At 35.6% G+C, this 21,813-nt stretch overlaps 1 protein-coding gene across 3 annotated transcripts in view; it reads right to left on the reverse strand.

The window, feature by feature from the left end:
* LOC150079113 (cleavage and polyadenylation specificity factor subunit 5) overlaps nt 1-21,813 on the reverse strand; it is a 238,233-nt gene that overhangs the window by 207,408 nt on the left and 9,012 nt on the right. The gene's annotated exons all lie outside the window — the stretch shown is intronic.

Below are 21,813 nucleotides of genomic sequence, written 5' to 3' on the forward strand. Positions count from 1 at the left end.
ATATTAGGAATTACAAAAAATTATTTTTTTGTTTGGTGTTTAACAGATGACAGGTAAGCAAAAACATCCATCTTTCTCGTACTCAACTCCCATTCTTGTGTGGCATCTGAGATGTCAACAAGAGCTGTTTAAATCTTGCTCTAGTTTCACTGGCAATATACAAAGAGCTGGCAAAAATAGCTATTCATATGGTGTCTGCTACACACCAGGTGAGTACCTATTGCAATTTGGAGGATGAGGATTTCCCTTCAAAATTCTAAGAAATACAATACATTCTTTATGATTATTTTTGGTTAATTTGTTTATTTTTGGCTCATTTGTTTATTTTTTGTTTTTCATTTTGTAACTCTGAGTTTAGCAAACCATAATTAAACCACTAGTGAGCATACTGGCATATTCCATAATATCTTAATGATATTATGGATACACCATAATGACAATGATAAAAACATCTATTAGAGTGACTTCAATGTTTCTACAGAGACCGCTTTTTTGTTTTAATTATAAAAAATTAATTTTTAGTTTTTTTTAACCAAATTCAAAACAGTGATCTATTATTATGACTTGCTAAACCCAATTAAACAAAAATAAATGAGAAAAACTAGTAATAAATAAATAAAACATTTTTTAGACTTTTCATGATCACTCATCCACTCCCCCACAAGATTGAACCCCAGATGCTCACATGGTATCTGGCAGACACAACACAGTCTTGTATTTTGTCAGCTGTTGGTGTTTGGCCAGCAAAATTAAAGCAAGATTTAGACAGCTCTCATTGGAATCTCACAGATGCCACGTGGGAATTGCCTAGAGGACAGATGCTGTTGCTTACCTAGCATCAGTTAAACATCACACAAAAAACTGCTCACATAATTCTTATATAATACAGTATATCGAAAAGAAAACAGAAAATATCATATAACGAATTAGAGAATATCAACGGGCAAAGATACAAGGAAGGACTTGAATTCATTTACAAATTTAAACAAAAAACACAAGAAAAAAATTTTAAAAAGTGACTTTTGTCTGTTGCCATACTAGTAATGGAAGTTTAATCCTTTTGTTACTGCTTGGCTATAAATAAAAAAAACAAGCTGTTTTAGGCTTTGTTAAGTCTATGATTAATAAAGCCTCAAATTAATTTAAATTGAGGAAAAACAGTTGTAAACAGATGTGCAGAAATTTGAACAAATAGAACAAACTTTCATCTGTCATTGTGGAAGTTGATAGTTTAAATAAATTCAAGGAGGAACAGGACAAACTTTTAGAGGGAATGGATGTGTGAAATGTTTTATTTTTGGCTGATGCTGCATAAGCTTGCTTTCTTACATCGCATGCCCCTTCTTCTTCTTTGTACTCGCCTTCTTCCCACGTTCATGTGGGGTCGGCACTCTGCTCTTTCCATTCATCGTCCCAATGTTCCTATTCTAACACTTTTGAACTCCTTCTTCATCTCTAGCTGAACTAACTTCTTTAACCGGCCCCCGTCCTTTGTTCGGTAGCCCTGACACATCTACTTTCCATCAATCGCATGCCCCTACTACTATTTTTGCATATAATTACCAATACCAATTCCTTAAATACTGATCTCCATGAAATTCTTCAGTGGGGCAAAGTTAACTTACTTGATTTCAATCCTAAAACTCAGTCCTTTCTTATATCTCGAAAAAAGATTTCTTCTGCTCCTGTGCTTATCTTTGAAGACACTGATTTCTAGACAAGATCATATATCTCTATTGGGGATTACCCTGACTTCTAACCTTCCTTAGCATATTACAAATATTGCTTCCTCTGCATCTAAAATACTGGATTTTCTCTTTTGCTCTTGGCATTAGTTTTCTTCCAAACAGCTGTTCATTCTGTATAAATCACAAATCTGCCCTACCATGGAATATTGTTCCAACATCTGGGGCGGTGCCCCCAAAACCTCTCTCAGGCTTCTATATTCCATTCAAAAGAGGGCAGTTAGGTTAATTAGTGAGCTATCTCTAACAGAGTCTCTCCACTCTGTCTCATAGACATTCTGTTTCTGTGGCATGTCTTTTCTATAGATACTTCAATGGGCACTGTTCTTCTGAATTGGCTTCTATATTTCACACTCTCCCTTACAAGCCAGTCTGAACCATGCCACAACAAATCAACATCTTTTTACTGTCCAACTTCAATTCACAGAACCAACTTTTCTTCTTCCTCATTTATTCTTTTAACTTCCATTTTCTGAACCAACCTTCATACATATGTATGAAGACAGTTTTTAAATTCTCTACAGTGAGACCAACTGATGATGTTACCAACAGCAAATTCTAAGTGGGAAGCATTCAAGGAATTAATAGTGGAAGCTACTAAACGTTTCATACCTATTAAGAAATATTGTTCAAGGTTTAGACCTAAATAGTTGTCAAATGAACTAATGAGACTCGTGGCAGAGAAGAAAAATGCATGGGATGCATATAAATTATTAGGCGACACAGAAGCCTATGATATATAAGCTAGTCTGTAATCAAGTCACAAAGGAGGTTAGGCAGGCGAAGGCAGATTACGAGAAATCTTTGGCAAAGGTTGCTAAGAAAAACAGCAAGGATTTCTTTACTTATATAAACTCTAAAAGGAAGGGGATGAATCTGATTGGTCCACTTAATATCGATGGTTCGACTGTTGATGATCCTGCTCAGATAGCAAACAAACTGAATGAGTATTTTGCATCTACATTTCACACGAGGAGTTAAGGTTTGAAAATGCCACAAGGTTATCAAATTGTAACAAGGTACTTAATGATTTTGTAATAACTGAGAACAAAGTGGAGGAGAAATTGTTGAAGTTAAACATAAGAAAGGCACCTGGGGTGGATGGGATCTATCCAGTTATATTAAAGGAGGCAGCAAAGGAAGTAAGCAAACCCTTAGCCATAATTATGAGAGCATCCTTGGACTCGGGGGAGGTCCCCACAGACTGGAGATGTGCAAATGTGTCCCCAGTTCACAAAGGGGGGATCGAAGGGTGACACGAGTAATTATAGACCAGTTAGTTTAACTTCTGTTCCGGGTAAAATAATGGAGTCGCTGGTTAAAGATGCATTGCAGGATCAACTAGACAAGACTGCAGCAATAATTCAGACACAGCATGGGTTTGTTAAGAGAAAGTCTTGTCTGACAAATTTGATTGGTTATTATGATGTGGTTACAAAGGAACTGGATGCAAAAAATAATTTTGATATCACATATATGTACTTGGATTTCAGAAAAGCTTTTGACACTGTTGTACATGGAAGACTACTGTACAAATTGGAGCAGAATGGTTTAACACCGCTCTGGTCCTCTGGGTAAATATTTACCCAGATCAAAGGGTAAGTTGTTACAATGGATAAAAGGATGGTTGAGTGGGAGAAGAGAGAGGGTGGTAATCAATGGGTGCTGCTCTTCGTGGAGTCCCACAGGGTTCAGTATTGGGTCCACTGTTGTTTTGTATATTTATCAATGATATTGATGAAGGTATATCAGGCTTAGTATCGAAGTTTGCAGATGATACAAAGGTTGGCAGGGTTGTTAATGACAGTAATGGCTGTGTGTTACTGCAACAGGATCTAGAAAATTTGGGCAGATGGGCTGAGAAGTGGCAACTGAAGTTTATTGACAAATGCAAAGTACTGCATATGGGTAGAAGTAACCCCAGAGAAACGTACCAACTGTGTAGTACTACACTTAAAGAGGAAGAAAATGAAAAAGACCTGGGAGTAATTATGCATCCAGATATGAAGTTTTCTGAGCAATGCAGACAGGCCGCCAGGGCATGGGGTGTTGTCAATGATATACAGGAATTCTGTTAGCAGGGAAAAGGAGGTAATTGTCCCTCTGTATAAGGCAATGGTCAGGCACGCCTTGAGTACTGTGTGCAGGTCTGGAGGCCTCATTTAAGGAAGAATGATGAGTTGCTTGAGTGTGTACAGAGAAGGGCAACAAGCACGCTGAATTCTGATGGGATTCTTCCACTTGTTCAGATTACGAACCTACGGGGTATAAATTAAAATTGAGGAAGGACAGAGGTAGAATAGATGTGGGGAAATTTGCCTTTGGTCAGCGGGTGGTTAATTGCTGGAACAAACTTCCATCTGTCGTTGTGGAAGTTGATAGGTTAAATAAATTTAAGGAGGAAGTGGACAAATATTTAGAGGGGATTGTTTTGTAATTTTTTTGGCTGATGCTGCATAAGCTCATATGCTTGCTTTCTTGCATCACATGCCACTACTACTACTACATATTTCCTGAAAATTACAATCTACAGAAGTTCAAATCTAATTTCAACAAGTATCTTCTTTCATCTTCTCAAGCTTCAACCCATGCACAGTACTAAGTACTATAGGTTCTAATATCTCTCATGTTTGGGGTTTTCATTAAAAAAACATAATTTAAGATTAGTGGCATCTCATGTCCAATTGTTTAAAGGCACTTGATTCATGTTATATAACTGAGGCAATATGCTGTTGGCTTTTCATTTATACAGACACCTCAAATAGTCATAGTGATGCTAGAGGTAGCAACATGCTTTCCTCAACACAGCATCCAGCAAGGTCTCACTGGATGCTATGTTGTGTCACTTCCCAAATATGGGAAGTGACATAGAAGAACAAGAGCATCAGAAGATGAGTTTTTATTTTAAAAAAATAATTTAATCTCCCACTACCAGTACTGCATCTGAGAGAAACCACTCTTTTAAAATATTTCTGTTATTTTTTTTTTTAAATTTGTATATGGGAGGATTTGAAATGAAATCCTTCTATCTTACAGCATACAATTACACAGCAAGTTTTACCATCATACAGTATTTTCTGCTTTCATTTTGATATGCTATGAATTACGAGACATTAAATTTTTGTTTGGCATTTTCTCAGATGCCAGGTGAGAAACGGCATTTATCTTTCTTCTAGGCAAACTTTCATTCCAAAACAATGTCTGTGATACATCAGCAACAGGTGTCTAATCTTGTCATAGAGCTTTGGTTTCACTGGCTAAACATGAACAGCTATAACAAAAATACAGTTATTTAAGTGGCAACTGCCACACAAGTGTTTCTATTTCAATCCAGGGGATAAATGACCTTTAAAATGTGATACTTTATTTTTTGTTTTTATTATTATTGTGCCTTACATATGCCAAGCGAGTGTATTTATTCAGGGAACAAGTGATGGAGAGGTAATAAAACAAAAAATAAATAAAAATAATAATAAAATAATAATAATAAATAAATTAAAAATAATAAAATAATAAAAATAAATAAAATAATAAAATAATAATAAAAAAAAAATAAAAAAATATATATATATATCAGAAAAATATTGTTTTTTTGAAGTACCACCAAACTAGTTAACCACACTGGACTCAACTATACACACATATAAGGCTGTCTCCAAATACAGCCATTCCTCGACTAACATAGGGATCGCATTCCGTGGAATCTACCTAAGTCGGAATTTCCCTAAGTGCTTATGCAGCACTTGTAACTATGGGCGTTGAATTTGATTGAGGCAAAAAAGAAATGTTCGACGAAAATGTAAATAGAATAATTTATTAAATTTTTTTATCTCGTGCACAGGAAAAATTATAAAAGTGTACAAAATTACAAAAGTGTGCGATTACAAAAATTTTACTTTAACAGTGTGGAAACCAGCACGACACTTTGCTTGGGATTCGCTGTACCTATCCTTAATATCTTCATAAATACTTCTTGCTCTTGCTTGAATGGCAATTAGACTCGGGGGCACTCACTTCTGAATCTGATTTTCCATCCATACTATTAATAGCTTTTCCATCTTCGATATAGCACCTGAATGCTGTTTTGTGATCACTGCTGTTGATCTTAAATGCATTTATCCTTTAATGTGTTCTTTTATACCAGCACTGCCCTTTAAAATAGTATTCACTGTTAAAGCAGTGAGACTTAATTCCTGTACAATAGATGACAAACTTTGTCCTGCTTCATACTTCTCAATCATTTTCATTTTTAAATCAATTCTGTTTCGTTTCCTAGCACTGCCACCGCATGCATTTTCCATTGGTCACTTTCTCTTCATCATTGTAATAAGAGAAAGACATTCCCTGGCTAAATGCTTAACAGTATGAAGGAGTTTATTTATGAATGGGTAATGCATACACATCATTTCTACTACCAAGGTAGTTTCAATGCATCATTTTAATCATATGTCATATTGTGAATACCTTCACAACGAGTTGCCATGGTATTGCACTACCTCGAATAAGTAATGCTTCCCCTATGGAGAAGACTAATGCATGGGTTATGCATACACACGGCAGATACCACCACCATCTGGGTGGTGGTGGTATACGCCCAAAAAAAGTAACATTAGTCTTCTCCACAGGTGAAGCGTTACTTATTCAAGGTAGTGCAATACCATGGAAACTCGTTGTGAAGGTATTCACAATATGAGATATAATTAAAACTACCTGGGTAGTAAAAATGATGTGTGTGTGCATACCCATGCATAAATAAACTCCTTCATTGTAATAAGTAAATAGGAATGAAGAGAAGATTCTGAAAATTTGTTTTTTATATGATTGAAGATTGCAGTGAAGGGGAAACACATATCACCATAATAACAAAAAAAACCCACACAATTCCAATTATCAGTATTATCGCAAATGCAATAAGAGCAAGTTTATTACCCGTTTATAATATATTGCACTAACAGAAAAGCCCAATACACCAGAAAGTACATAATGGTTTATGATCGTAACCTCCAGAAATGCACTTCAGAAAAATATCACAAAGGCGTTCAAAATTGATTCTTATAACGGAACGTATGATAATGACGAAAAGTGCAGTGCATTCTCCGACCAGACTGCATATCCCTTCCTCAATAGTAGCATTTGTAAACATGTTGGCCATGTGTTTTGTTTTTGCATCCTTTAGTTAAAAGTGATTTTTGTGTGTTGTTTTGACAAAAATTTATATAAAACTAATACAATTTCCATTATAAAAATTACCTTTTACAGAAATAAATAGCTTAATTATATAGTGAAAATTTCAACTTACAAGGTCTTGGGATGAATTACCAAAAAAATTTTAAAAAAAGTCTTATTGGGTTCAATTACAATATTTTCACGATACCTCCATTTATTCCTCCAGGATGCAAAATACATTTCCATATTTTTTTCAGTTTGTACCAGCCAGCAAAAACTTACGTAAAGTCAAATTTACATAAGTCAGAGAGTGCCTGTATTATACTATAAAAAAAACAGTCAAACTTGGTTATATCGAGCACAGAAATAACAAGATCACGGCTGTAACGAGCAAAAGCCATAATGATTTTAATTTATGCATATTCTCATACAATCACTCACTATTATAACGAGCGCACTACACAGATATACCGAACAAATTTTGGTAACTACGCAATATTCTTGGGATAGACTAATACGAAAAGGGCGACCACCTGCATTGGATTAGCAGCCAGTTTGGCCTTGTCCTTCGGGGTATGGGGGCTATACAATTGTGCATTGGCGTTCCACTTGTTGCATTACCCTATTTACAGATTGTCTTGTATTCACTGAACCATAAATTTATTTTGGGACTTCTAAAAATCTTGGAAACGGGACTTTTAAGAATGTTGTATGCATTTTGGGACTTCTAAGAACTTTGTATGCAAATCACTTTATCATTTTAAAGTAAATCAGTTAGAAATGAACCCTTCCTTCAGAAACATGTCTACTAACAAAAGAAAGTGTCGGTGTCTTTCGATTCGCAAAAAATTCAAAATTATTCATGAGTTAGAACGTAGTACAAAAAATGTTGAAGTGTATAAAAAGTTTTCTTTGTCCTCTTCAAGGGTATTGACATTGTGGAAAAATAAAGATGTATACATATCGGCACTGGAAAAGGACATAGCCCGAAAAAAAAAAAAAATTTAGAAAGTGCAAGGTTACAAACGTTGTGAAGCATTGCTTCAATGGTTCGCAACACAAAGAAGTGCTGGATAGATGGTCCGATCTTGAAGGCTCAGGTAGAAAAATTTGCTAAACAATTTGGGTGCAATGACTGAGTATGTAACATCGGTTGGCTGGATCGATTTAAAAACTGACATAACATCGTATATGCAAAAATTAGTGGAGAATCTCGATCTGCAGATCCAATAATGACAAATGAATGGATTGACCATATTTGGCCAGAAATCAGGAAAGATTTCAATGATGAAGACATCTACAATAGTTGTGCTACTGCAACAGGATCTAGAAATTTTGGGCAGATGGGCTGAGCAGTGGCAACTGAAGTTTAACATTGACATATGATAAGTACTGCATACGGGTAGAAGTATCCCCAGAGGAATGTACCAATTGTGTGGTACTACACTTAGGGTGGTAGAAAATGAAAAAGACCTGGGAGTGATTGTGCAGTCAGATATGAAGTTTTCTGAGCAATGCAGACAGGCTGCAAGAGCAGGTCATGGGGTATTGTCAATGATATACAGGAATTTTGCTAGCAGGGAAAAGGAGGTGTTATCCCTTTGTATTAGGCAATGGTCAGGCCACTCCATGAGTATTGTGTACAGGCCTGGAGGCCTCATTTAAGGAAGAATGATGAGTTGCTTGAGCGTGTACAGAGAAGGGCAACAAGATTGATGAGGGTAACGAAGGGATCCTCTTACCAAGAAAGGCTTAAGTTCTGCAAATTGCAGCAGCCGGAGACTAAGCACCTGCCAGGTGATCTGATTGAGATGTATAAGGCATTGAATGGGTTGAGCACGCTGAATTCTGATGGGATTCTTCAGCTTGCTCAGATTACAAACCTGAGAGGGCATAAATTCAAATTGAGGAAAAGACAGTTGTAGAATAGATGTGCGGAAATTTGCCTTTAGCCAGCGGGTCGTTTATTGCTGGAACAAATTCCATCTGTCGTTATGGAAGTTAATAACTTAAATAAATTCAAGGAGGAACTGGACAAACGTTTAGAGGGAATGGTTGTGTGAATTTTTTTTTTTTGGCTGATTCTACATAAGCTCATACACTTGCTTTCTCGCATCACATGCCTCTATTACTACTACTACACCGACAAAACAGGAGTTTTTTATAATTTGACACCTGACAATACATTTAAATTCAAAGAGGAAAAATGTGTTGGTGGAAAAAAATCAAAGGCTTGCTTGATGATGCTCATATGTGCAAATATGACAGGAATTGATAAAAAAAAAACTGTTTGTTATCAGAAAATCATTAAAACCTCTGTGTTTCAAAAATGTAAGGAAACTTCCTGTGGATAACACTGCAAACAAGAAAGCTTGGATGACTTAGGATACTTTTCGGGAATACGTAAATGATTGGAATAAGGAGCTATTCAAAAAGAAGAAAAATATTTTATTGTTAGTTGATAACTGTCCTGCATATCCCCAGATTCAAAATTTATCCAACATTAAGCTAGTGTTTCTGGCTCCCAATGCGACATCAATTTTACAACCAACAGACATAGGTGTAATCAAAAAGGATTTTATAAAAGATTTCTAGTTCTAGATCTGATCAGTCAGAGAACAGAAACTTACCGAGTCTATATCAATATTGGATGCTATAAATTTATTGAATGATGCGTAGAACGTTAGTTTGACAACCATATCAAATTGCTTCAAGAAATCGAAATTAAATTCAAATGAAATTTCAATTGTAGATGATGAAGATGGAAACAAAGTAAATAATTTACCATTATCCAAATGGTTGCTACATAGCAATGTTGTAAGTTTTAATACAGATAATTTCAATGAATTTGTACGAGTCAATGACAACTTATTAACTAGTGGTCTTCCTACAGAGAGTGACGTTGTAGTTGCTGTGCTCAACAAAGACGATAACAATAATGGTAAAGATAACGATATGATGACAATTGAAAGTGAATCAACATCGGTGCCGACAATCTCACAAGCTCAAGGTGCAATGGACAAAGTCAATTTTTTTGAAGGAACTGAGACAATAATGAGACTTTTAATGCATTGAGTGTTTTAAGTTTCTTAAGAAATATCAAAGTGAAATCTTTAAAACAAACATCAATATTAAGATTCATAAATAAAGACTAATTGAAATCGTGTTTATTATTAAATAGTATTGTTTTTAATTACAGACAAATAAATTGTGCTCAATATAAAGTGTACTGTAGTTTATTCAACCATATTAATACAAATAATATGTACGTATATACAGTATTATTTTTTCCTCTCTAATATTTTTTTTGTTTTTTGAACCTGTCTTTTTATCGAGTTATTGAAAATTTAAAAAAAAAAGGAGGTAGATTTAACTCATTACTGATATGAAGTGTTCATTGTTTAATGGCCCCAGGGGTTCCTCCATCTCTGTTATCACTGATATAGAGAATAACGGTTATAACGAGGAAATTTTACTGGTCCCTTGATGCTCATTATAACCAAGTTTGACTGTATATGCTTTTATAAATATAGTAGTATATCAAAAATTCAGCATTCTCTGGACCCAGCACAGCTTGGATTTTGGAAAATTATGATTTTTTGAAGGTTATGCACATAGTCAGGAATCATTTTTTTTTTTTTTTTTTTTATTAAACAATACAGTAGCTCTCATCCCCATAATCTCCACAGAACAGCAGAACACAATTATTCAATTATGCATAATGTAACATAGGAACTATTAGCAATTCCAAAAGAAGAAGAAATCTATCAGGAATGCTTCCAGAAGTTGCACTGCACTTATTCTGCATTGGTTTGGTTTGGTTTGGATTTTATTGACGCATTAGCAACTAAGGCTATAATGCGACAAGACCAGGTAATATATTTCTGCATTGGAATCAGTGTATACAACGGGGACTAATTCAAAGGAGATCCATCCAAATAGCAGGTAAGCTTCATTGTTTCCCAAATATTACTTTAGTACCCACACCTCTTGATCTCTCACACACACACACACATTTTTTTTAAATATACAGGCAGTTCCCGCTTTACGAGTTCCCGGGTTTATGAGTTCTTTTTTTCAAATATCAAGTATCAACAAAATTGAAAATATGAACATTAATTGCAAAACATTCATAAATATGGCATTATTTCAAACACCACATGTGTAGCTATACATTACTACTGCATGCATCTATTTGTTCATGCAGAGATAAGGAAAGAGGTCCAACTCTTAAAGAATTCCATATTTTAGATGCAGTCAAAATAATAAAACTAGCCTGGGACAAAATTACAGAGAAGAACATGAAGGATGCTTGGAATAAACTCTGTCATCAGTTTATTGATAATTTTGAAGGATTTCAAGAACCAGCAGAGATTGTACAAAACAAAACAGAAGCAGTTGCTCATCATCATCATCATCAGCCATTTTCAATCCACTGCAGGATGAAGGCCTCTCCAGCAACTTTCCAGTTCCTTCTGTTTTGAGCACTAGCCATCCACTTACTACTCAAAAACTCATGAATTTCATCTATCCATCTCCGCCTTTGTCTTCCAGGTTTTCTTCTAGCTCCTCTTGGGTACCATTCTGTTATTTTCTTAGTCCATCTGTCATCATGTCTTCGAGCTATGTGTCCTGCCCAAGACCATTTTAGTTCTTTAGTTTTGATAAGAATGTCCTTTACTTGAGTTTGCTGCCTAATCCATGTGTTTCTCTTCTTATCTAACAGTCTGATTCCCAATATAATTCGTTCCATTCTTCGCTGTGTAGTTCTTAGCTTCTCTTCCATTCTTTTGGTGAGTGCCCAAGTTTCACTTCCATAAGTCATGGTGGGGAGTATACATTGATTCATTATTTTACGTTTCAGACAAACTGGGATATTGCTCTTCAGTATGTGACTATATTTCCTGAATGCTATCCATCCAAAATTTATTCTTCTCTTGACTTCCAGCCATTTATCATTATTACAGCTAATAACTTGTCCCAGATAAGTATATGACTCCACCTTTTCAATTACTGCCCCTTCAATCATTATTTCCCTTTGCGTGGCATACTTGTTCATCATTACTTTTGTTTTAGCCATATTCATCTTTAGTCCAAAATCCTTACTAACTGTGCATAACTGATTAAGATTTTCCTCTAATTCTTTGGGATCGTGGCTTATGACCACAATGTCATCTGCAAATCGTAAATGGTTTAGGTACTCTCCGTTCACATTGACTCCTTTCTGCGACCAGTCTAATCTTCTGAAAGCTTCCTCAAGGGCAGCAGTAAACAGCTTCGGAGATATTGTGTCTCCTTGTCGAACTCCTTTCTCGATTTTAAATTTGCTACTGTCTTTGTCTAGTCTAATAAAGGATGTAGCACTCTCATATATTTTCTTCAAAATCATAATATATGGAGTATCTATGCCTTGTCTTTCCAGTGCCCGAAACATTGCCTTATGCTGTATGGAGTCAAATGCCTTTTCATAATCCACAAATGCCAGGCATAATGGTGTTTTATATTCATTTGCTTTCTCCATTAGCTGTGATATTACGTGAAGGTGATCCATAGTTGAGAATCCTGTCCTAAAGCCAGCTTGCTCTTTCGGTTGATTCTCATCAAGTATTCTTTCTAATCTGTTAGTAATGATCCTTGTGAACAACTTGTAGATATGGGATAACAAGCTAATTGGTCTATAATTTCCAATTTCTGATTTATCTCCTTTCTTATGCAGCAAAACTATGATTGCATTATTCCACTGCTTAGGAATCACACCTTTTCTAATGCACTTTGTGAAGAGCCTTGCCAGTTTTTGTGTTATGTCTCTTCCTCCCAATTTTAACAACTCTACAGTAACTTCATCTTCCCCCGGGGCTTTCCGATTCTTCATTTTCTTCAATGCATGTTCTACCTCATCAGGAAGAATATCAGGTATGTCGTATGTGTTGCTACTTTGCAATCCATCTTCCCCACTGCTGGTATCATTCCCTCGCTCCTTGTATAATTCTCTATAGTAGTCTTCTGCTATTTGAATTATGCCTTCTCTGCTGTTTATAAGTACACCATCGCTATTCTTCAGTTTCAGTATCATTTGTCTTTCTGTATTACTGCTCATGGCTGCTGATTTAAATCCTTTGTTTTCCCTTAATGCTTGTTCTACTTTTCTTGTGTTAAATCTTCTTATGTCCTCTCTGAGTCTCTTTCTAATGGCTTTGCATAACTCAGTATACTCAATTTTCTCCCTGTCAGTGTTTTTCTTGCTCTTCATTTGTCGTCTTTGGTTCATCATGACAAGTGTTTCTTGACTAATTTTTTCTTCTTTGGATTTCTGTTTCCCTATAGGTTTCTTGGGCTTTATCACTTTCAGAAAGTTGTAATATTCCTCGTCGATATCTTGGTCCTGAGCAGTCTGCAGAAGCTCAAACTTGTTCTTAAGTTCCAGTACATACTGCTTTTCTCCTCCTCTGTTATTTCAAAGACCTTTGTATTATTTACTCGAGTCAGTTTTTTCCTTTCCTTTCCTACATCTATATCAAGTGTACATCTTACCATTCTGTGATCACTTCCAACATTTACCTTATTCAGGACGGTAACATCATTCACAATATATCTTCTGTTAGTGAGGATGAAGTCGATTTCATTAGTAGTTAATCCATTTGGACTCTTCCATGTCCACTTTCTGTTCACCCTTTTCTTGAAAAAAGTGTTCATTACTGACATTCCTTGAGATTCTGCAAATTCCACAAGTCTTTCACCTCTTATTTCTTTCACCAATTCCAAAATTTCCTATAGTTCCTCTTTCTGCGCTGTTTTGCCTTTTTCCAACCTTAGCATTGAAGTCCCCCATAATAATAGTGTAGTGGGTTTTCTGCTCATCTAGAAGACTCTCAATTTCAGTGTACATTTCTTCAACCTCTTCATCATCATGGCTCGATGTTGGTGCATAAATCATTATAATCTTTAGCTTGTACCTCTTAGAAATCTTGAGTATTAGTCTTGACACCCTTGGTGATGTACTTTTGAATTCCAAGATGTTGTTTTTAAAATCTTTATGGACCAGAAACCCAACTCCACCTTCACTCCTTTCACTGTTTCCATTGGTGTACAGCAGATTTCCACTTGATAAACTTATAAGTGATTCATTTCTTCTTCTTGTTTCAGCCAAACCGATGATATTGTTCAATTTCCGTGCATGGCAGCCTGGTCGTACCCAGAGATTCTTAGCACCCTCTGCTTCCACTCTGATCCTCTCGCTGCCGTAAGAGGGAGAGTGAAAGCTGCTGGGGACTGAGGGCCATTTGTATTGTTGTGCTCTCATTGCTGGAGGGTTTGGTCTTTTCCTCTTCACGCTGACCAGGCGTCTTGAAGAGAACCACTCTACACGTTCGTTGCCACCTAAGTGACGTAACAGGGCTTACCATCGAGAAGGTGTGCATGAGTGGATTTTAGGGAGGCAGGCCAACCGGACTTCTCCTAAATCTTCTGTAATAGAGAGATATTGGATCCATCAGTGTTTTAGGCTGAGTGTCTGATAACACACAGGATACCTGTTCCCCTCTAAGCAGTTGCTACAGTTAACCAATTGCAGCTTGAGGTTGCTACAACTGATATCACTGATCTGCTACAAACACACAATAGAGAGCTCACAAATGAAGACTACCTTGAAATGGCAACATGTGAAGAAGCTGAGGAAGAAGAAGATTTAACAGCTGAAACTCCTGTTTGTTCCTTCACTCTCAAGGGGCTTGACAAAGCTTTTCAACACAGAAAAAACAATGAGTTTTCAAGTCACAGGATTCAAATTTCAATCACACTAGAAAAGTTGCTACAGATTTAAAAAAATCTGTCTTGGAAACAAACGACTCTTGAAACATTTTGTAAGAAGACAATTCCTTGTACTTCCAACAAACCAATGAGTGCCGATCCAACAATGAGTGAAGAACCATCAATGAGTGTGCATTTAGTCAATGATGATGAAGAATAAACATTCTTTAACATTTGTATGATATAAATAATTTCTTTATTATTATAATTTGCTTGATTTTAAAGACTATGTTTTCATTCCTTTGGATAAATAAATCATTGTTTAAGCATAAACTATTGTTTTGTTGACCTTCATTTAACATTACTATGGTCAAATTTCATTGTTGAGAACGTTTTAACATTACATCTATGGGAAATAAATTCCCACTTTACGAGTTTTTGCTTTACAAGCATGTGCTAGAAACAAATTAACTGGCAAAGTTGGGAACTACCTGTATTTCAGTACATAATATATAAAAAGAAGTATGTTCAAATGTATTTTCTAAAAATAAGTACTTCATAAACTAGAAATACTGAAATAACTAATACAGTGGATTCCGGTTATTTGGGCCACCGGTTAATTGGGGCAGCCTTTATTTGGGGCAAATCTTAAAAAACAGAAACCAATCGAGAAAATAGCCAGGGTTTACTTCGCTTAATTGGGACAGCATGCCATTTAATCGGGGCAGGAGACCGCAGCACTGGAGATTACCTTACGATTGTCTCCGATGGTACCACGTGGTTTGGTCGAAATTCTGGAGGTCACAACCATAAAACAATAAAAATAAATTAGCAGTCACCTGTTTGTTGGGCTTTTCTGTTAGTGAAATCTATCATAAACGGACAGTAAACTCGATCTTACTGAATTTGCGATAATACCGACAGCTGGAATTCTGTGGGTTATTATGGTGAAATGTGTTAACACTTCCATGAAATCTTCAATCATATAAAAAAATTAATTTTCAGAACCTTCTCTCATTCCTATTTTTAAAGCTTCATAACTTGTTACTCCGTTCTCACTTACGCGTATCGTGTTACTTGCAATTTGTGTGTGCCGTGTTCTTTGTTATTGATTGCTTATCTTTTTACTGTTTTAAATTTTAACCCCCACCCACAAATGTCAGTGAACAGAAATGTCAACCAGTTCGTATGTACATATTACAGTATGTATTAATTATTTCGATTATCACGTGTATTCTTCCGATTTTCACGTATCATTTAATTTTTTAATTGGTAAGGTAACAAAGGGTCAATTTGTGCTTAATATATCTTTGCTTTTATAGCCTGTGGATAATATTCCTCCTATTTTTGCTAATTATAATCGCTGTTTAATAGAATTAAAATTCAATTCACAAACGTGATCACAATGACCGGTGCTTACTGCATATCGTATAGTGAACGGTACTTTACTATGTTGAGTTCATCGTAACGTGATTTGATTGTACAGTGAACCAATTGTAAAGGGAGGGGATACATTGTATTTTTAACTATTTACGTGAAACTTCGGATAATTGGGGCAGCCACTTAATCGGGCCAAAATGCACTAGTCCCAATGTGTCCCAAATAACCGGAATGGACTGTATTTGAATTTATATTTTACATTTATAAATTTTTTTAGAATTAATAAAAGTTATATTTCAATGAAAATTAAATGTAAAATAACATTTTTAAATTTTCATTAAAAATATATAATACAATATAATAAATAATTAACAAATAGCAAAATATCAAGCAGAATTCAATTAAACCAAAAACTCTTTTCAGAAATAAAAAAAAAACAAAAAAACTGAACACTTGTCAGATGGTGCACAACCACACTTTTGTGTCAACTTGCAGTGCAACCACGTCCAGGTTCAAAATGTAAAAACACTATTCTGAATGAAATGTTATACAGAACAAAGAATAAGAGTAATGAATCAAACTATTCACTACACAATAATAATATCTAATGTCTAATGGATATTTCTGTCTCTGCATTAAATATTAATGTCTAATGTACAGAAATATCTTAGATTTAAATCAGAATAAATATCCAAAACCGTACATAGTATAAAATTTATGGAATAAGAAGTTTGCACAAGCCAAAAATTTAAAATAAAAGAATGATTTACAATAAAACTAAGATAAGTCTGACCCCAATGAATTTGAAAGGAACAGATACTTAACCCCTATGATGCCAAAGTTAGTCAAACTTGGGAATAAACAAGGTAGAAAAAACGATTTTAGCATTACATCATTTTTATTTAAGTTTTTTTTTACTAAAAAACAGAATCTCAATGTGGTTTGGGAAGCATTGTGATTTAAGAAAATTTGTTTAGTGTATTAACCCTGAACTGGACTCATAAGTGCACCTATTTAAGGATAAATACAAGTATGTACTGCAATTATATAATGTACTGACATAATGAAATACAACTGGGGATCTGTTGGTATCTACTCTACCTGATTTAAGATTAGCTAGTATGTGCAAAGGATCCACTTTTCTATTGCTTAGCTGTTTTGGTAGTTTTTAGCACATATCAAACTACTATAGTAGTTTGATATGTCTCCTAAAAAAAAAAAAAAACACAAGTGTAAAATGTTCAGAAATTGGTATGCATGTTATGCAAACTGGAAAACCCAGAATAACTCACTCTACTCCTACCTGAGACCACTTAACTACAATCTTTATGAACAAGCTTTTTTAAGAATTTCTCCACCAGGAAGAATAACTCAGACGTTTTCAAATGAATGATGTCCTTTTTCTTTTTTTTACATTATTTTAATTTGCTTTTAAACTCAGTACTTTGTTATTACCCATGATCCTACATGTTCTGTAGGTTCAGGAGCAATTTGTGGATATACATTTATCAGTTATTATTATTAGCCATATGGTGCAAGGCATAGGCTTGAAGGGAATCATCAAGAAAGAGAAGAATGATGATATCCAGCTCAGAACTGACTCTGGGTGTGCCAAGCCCATACTCACCAGATGTGAGCCCCTGGGGTAAGTTTTACTGCAATAAAAATTTTTTGAAATATAATCACTAATTTTCCACTAACAAAGTCACTAACAATTTTTGCAATCATGTTGCCTTCATCTGCAATTATTTGTAACGCAATGCACATCGGATTTTAGAGTTAATTAAAGTTAATTTTTATGAAATCAAATAATTAAATTTATGGAATCATCTATGAAATGTTCGTTAGCTATAGAATGGAAAAATGACTGCCATTAATTCTATATAAAAACAAAACATTGGTAGTCAATTATTCTCCTGTTTACATAACATTGCGCACACAGAAAAAATTCTTGAAAGATCAGTAACTGATTTTGTTATTGCACATAGATAATACACTGAGTGGACAGAAATCATGGAATACCTACCTAGTAACGTTGAGGCCTATCTTTCACTCGGATAAGGGCAGTCACACAGCGAGGCATTGAGTCCACTAGTTCACGAAAGCATTCCACAGGTATTTCCATCCATGCTTGCTGCACCGTTGTCCAAATTCCATCGCATTCCTCTGTGAAGGATCCAAAGCTCGAACAGACCTTTCCACAGCATCCCAAAGATGCTCCACAAGGTTATGTCCAGCGAACAGGGAGGCCATTCCATGGTGATAAAATCTGCAGAATGCTCTTCAAACCATATTCTAGTCACCATGGCTCTGTGGGGAGGCACACTGTCCTGCTGGAAGAATCCATTGCCCTGTGGGCGCACGATGACTGTGAAGGAATATAGATGGTCTGCAAGGATGGACACATGGACACGTAACCTGGACCATTCAGGGATGCATCTAGATGTACCAGAGGTCCCAACGTGTGCCAGTTGAACACGCACCAGACCATTACCAACAGGCCACCTGCCTGAATAGTTCCTTTTTGACATGACAGGTGCATAGCTTTGTGCAGTTTCCGCAACATACACACCCTCTCATCTGCTCAAAATAACTGGAAACACGACTCATCGGACCAGAAGACCTGTCTCCGATCATCAAAGATCCAGTGCCGATATTCTTTTGCCCAGTTGAGGCTTAGTCCTGTGTTGTGGTGTTAGCAATGGAACTCTGGTGTGTCAGCAGCTCCTATAACCTATTGTGACTAATGATCGCCCAATGGTCTTGGGGGAGATATTTCTGGCACCTCCCTCGTTGAAGTCAGTGGTGATCTGTGCCACCACTGTCACTCTTCGGTTGGCTAAAACAATGCGAGACAGACATCGACGGCCACATTCATCCACCACCTTTCTACACCCACAGCACTATCCATGATGAGATGTTATTCCAGAAATGTTATATTCCTGATACACTCTTGATACTGCCGAACAGGGTTAGTGCAATTGCTCTGCAATAGAGTGCCTATGTGTTGGGCACTCACTATCAACCCTCTTTCAAAGTCTGTTAACTCACAACATTTATCAATACTGATATTGAATTACCATCTACGTAAATGCAGTGTAGCTATATACCTGCCAAACGGTGGGTTCATCCACTAGCAAAAGGGGGTGACTGCATTGCATAGCCCCGGAACCCCATGAATTCTGTCCTTTCAGTGTATATAAATTATTATATAATTTTCAACATGACTCTGTTCTGCTTACTGTTTAGCAAAGTTAGAATCTACTAACTGAATGGATTAAAGGTCTGATTAAGAATTAACCCGAGGTCTTGATTTTTGATACAGCCTAAGAAATGAGGTCAAGAAACATTTCAAATGGACAAGCCAAATTCACTCTAACTTAGGGTCTCGCATACCAATAATAAATTTCTAAAATGAAATATTCTATAATATAAAACTACTGATTGTTATTTTATACAAATAACTATATAGCAAGTAAATTAAGGTTTTAAATTTTTAAAAGTATTAAAAGAAATTTTTTCACCTTAATATTAAATTAAAAGACAGCAACACCAGTCTGTTTTTCTTATAACAATACCTTATTGGGATAATGAAATGAAATCACCTTGCATGCTCTAGGTCAGAGGTTGACAACTTTTTTGCACTAGCAGGCCACATTCAGTTTTCACCTCATAACATAAGAACACAACTAACAGATTTTTAAAAAAAAATAAAATAAAAAGGGTGCATGGGAGGGTACATTTATTATATTTCATCTGAGATCATATCAGTTTTACGAATATTTATATGTATATTGAATTGATAACCACAGTAACATAACAGCTTTCTGAACAGGTGAACCACACTATTGCTAATTTAATCCAGCAGTGATGGCATCTCTGAAAAAATATTTTTGATAAAAATATTTTTTAGAAATAAATTTTGATAAAAATATTATATACACAAAACATCTTAAATATGTTAAAACAATAAATAATTAACATAAAATATAAACATGAAACAACAGTCACTTCTAATTTCAAGTTTATGAAATCATTTACCCCTCTAAGCAGGTGTCACGAAAATCACAGCAGCAAGTGCACTGTGGAAGGATACAAATCAGTTTCTGGGAATAAAACAATAGAAACATTTGCAAATGGGGAACTTTATAACTGTATTCTTAATTCTGAATAATAATAATAAGCTAATAAGATAAAAAAATATATTTCAAGATCTTCTCACAGGTGTCTAGTTTCCAGATGCTGCAACTTACAGAAGTGATGTGCTCCTCAGTAAGAATATCAATTTTGCACTCTGACTTATCTTGCTGCTCTTCTCTGTATCTATTCCAAAAGAGCAATCCTTCCTAAAGTGAGGCTTGCAAACCCATATGAAGTACTCAAGATACAGCCTAACTACTGCTTTATACAGCAAAATAATCCTTTTCCCTACTGGCAAAATTCCTGTGTATTATTAACAGAAACCGATGGGCTGTCCTAGAAGCCTGTCCACATTGTTCAGAGAACCTCATGTCAGACTTTAAAATTACTTGCATGCCTTTTTCGTTCTCCACTACCTTGAGTGCAGTATCACACAACTAGTATGTTATTCTGCACCTTGCATTTATCAATGTTAAACCTCAATTGCCACTTCTCAAGCTCTAGTTTTCTGTAGATCTTTTTTCAATAAGGCAAGAAGAAAAGGGTTGTGATAAACGGTTATTCTTCAGATTGGGTTAATGTAAGAAGTGGGGTTCCCCAAGGACTGGGACCACTGTTGTTTTTGATTTTCTTAAATGACATTGATGAAAGGATAGAGGGTGTAATGTCTAAATGTGCAGATGATGTAAAGATCGGTAAAGTAGTTAATGATCCCCACCACGCAAAGCTTCTTCAGACTGACCTAGATAGGCTTCAGGGATGGTCAGAAAAGTGGCAGCTATGCTTTAATTCAACAAAATGCAAGGTCTTACACATGGGAAACAGTAACCCCAAAATAACTTATACACTTAGTGGAATTGAACTAAAGTCAGTAGTGAAAGAAAGGGACTTGGGAGTTATGATACAGTCAGATACGAAGTTCTCCGAGCATTGTAGACAGGTTGCAAGGAAAGCCCATGGTGTCCTATCGATGATTTATCGAACATGTTCTAGTAGTAGGGATGTCATAATCCCATTATATAAGGCTATTGTTAGACCAAACTTGGAATATTGTGTTCAAGTTTGGAGACCACACCTAAAAAAAGACATCAAGAAATTTGCCCATTTAAAGGCCTTAATATGCAGCACAGCAGAATTTTATAACATAACCAACCTGTATTAGCATTATAGATTTATGCAACACTTCAGTAAACTTCTTAAATCTAATCTGCACATCATACAGTGTCTTTTCATTTACAGTAACTTTAAAGGGTTTGTTAATTGAAGGTGTCTAGTGGCTGCAGTTGGCTAAGGCCTCCTGAAATTACAGCTAATGATTCCTTCATTGGAATTGGGTCTGGCTATACATACTTAAGAGCTTTTAGAAAAAAGCTCTTTTAATGTGTAGCCAGTCCAGAACACTTTTAGAAAACTCTTAATGTACAGCAAGGATAGGCCAAAAAACTTTTATAAAATGCTTTCTCAGTGTGCTAAAAAGGCATTTAGATAAAGCTCTAGCTTTTTATAATAATAATTCCTTTAGTGTATAGCTTTTTCATAAGACCGTTTAGATGCTTTGGCCATAGTGTATTTTCTACATTATGCTTCCCAATTCTCAAGGCCTGTTTTCTAATGTTTTGACCATACTTTCTCTAGC

The sequence above is a fragment of the Mastigoproctus giganteus genome, chromosome 10, assembly GCF_048544385.1.
Source record: "Mastigoproctus giganteus isolate SK-2022 chromosome 10, ASM4854438v1, whole genome shotgun sequence".
Lineage (NCBI taxonomy): Eukaryota > Metazoa > Arthropoda > Arachnida > Uropygi > Thelyphonidae > Mastigoproctus > Mastigoproctus giganteus.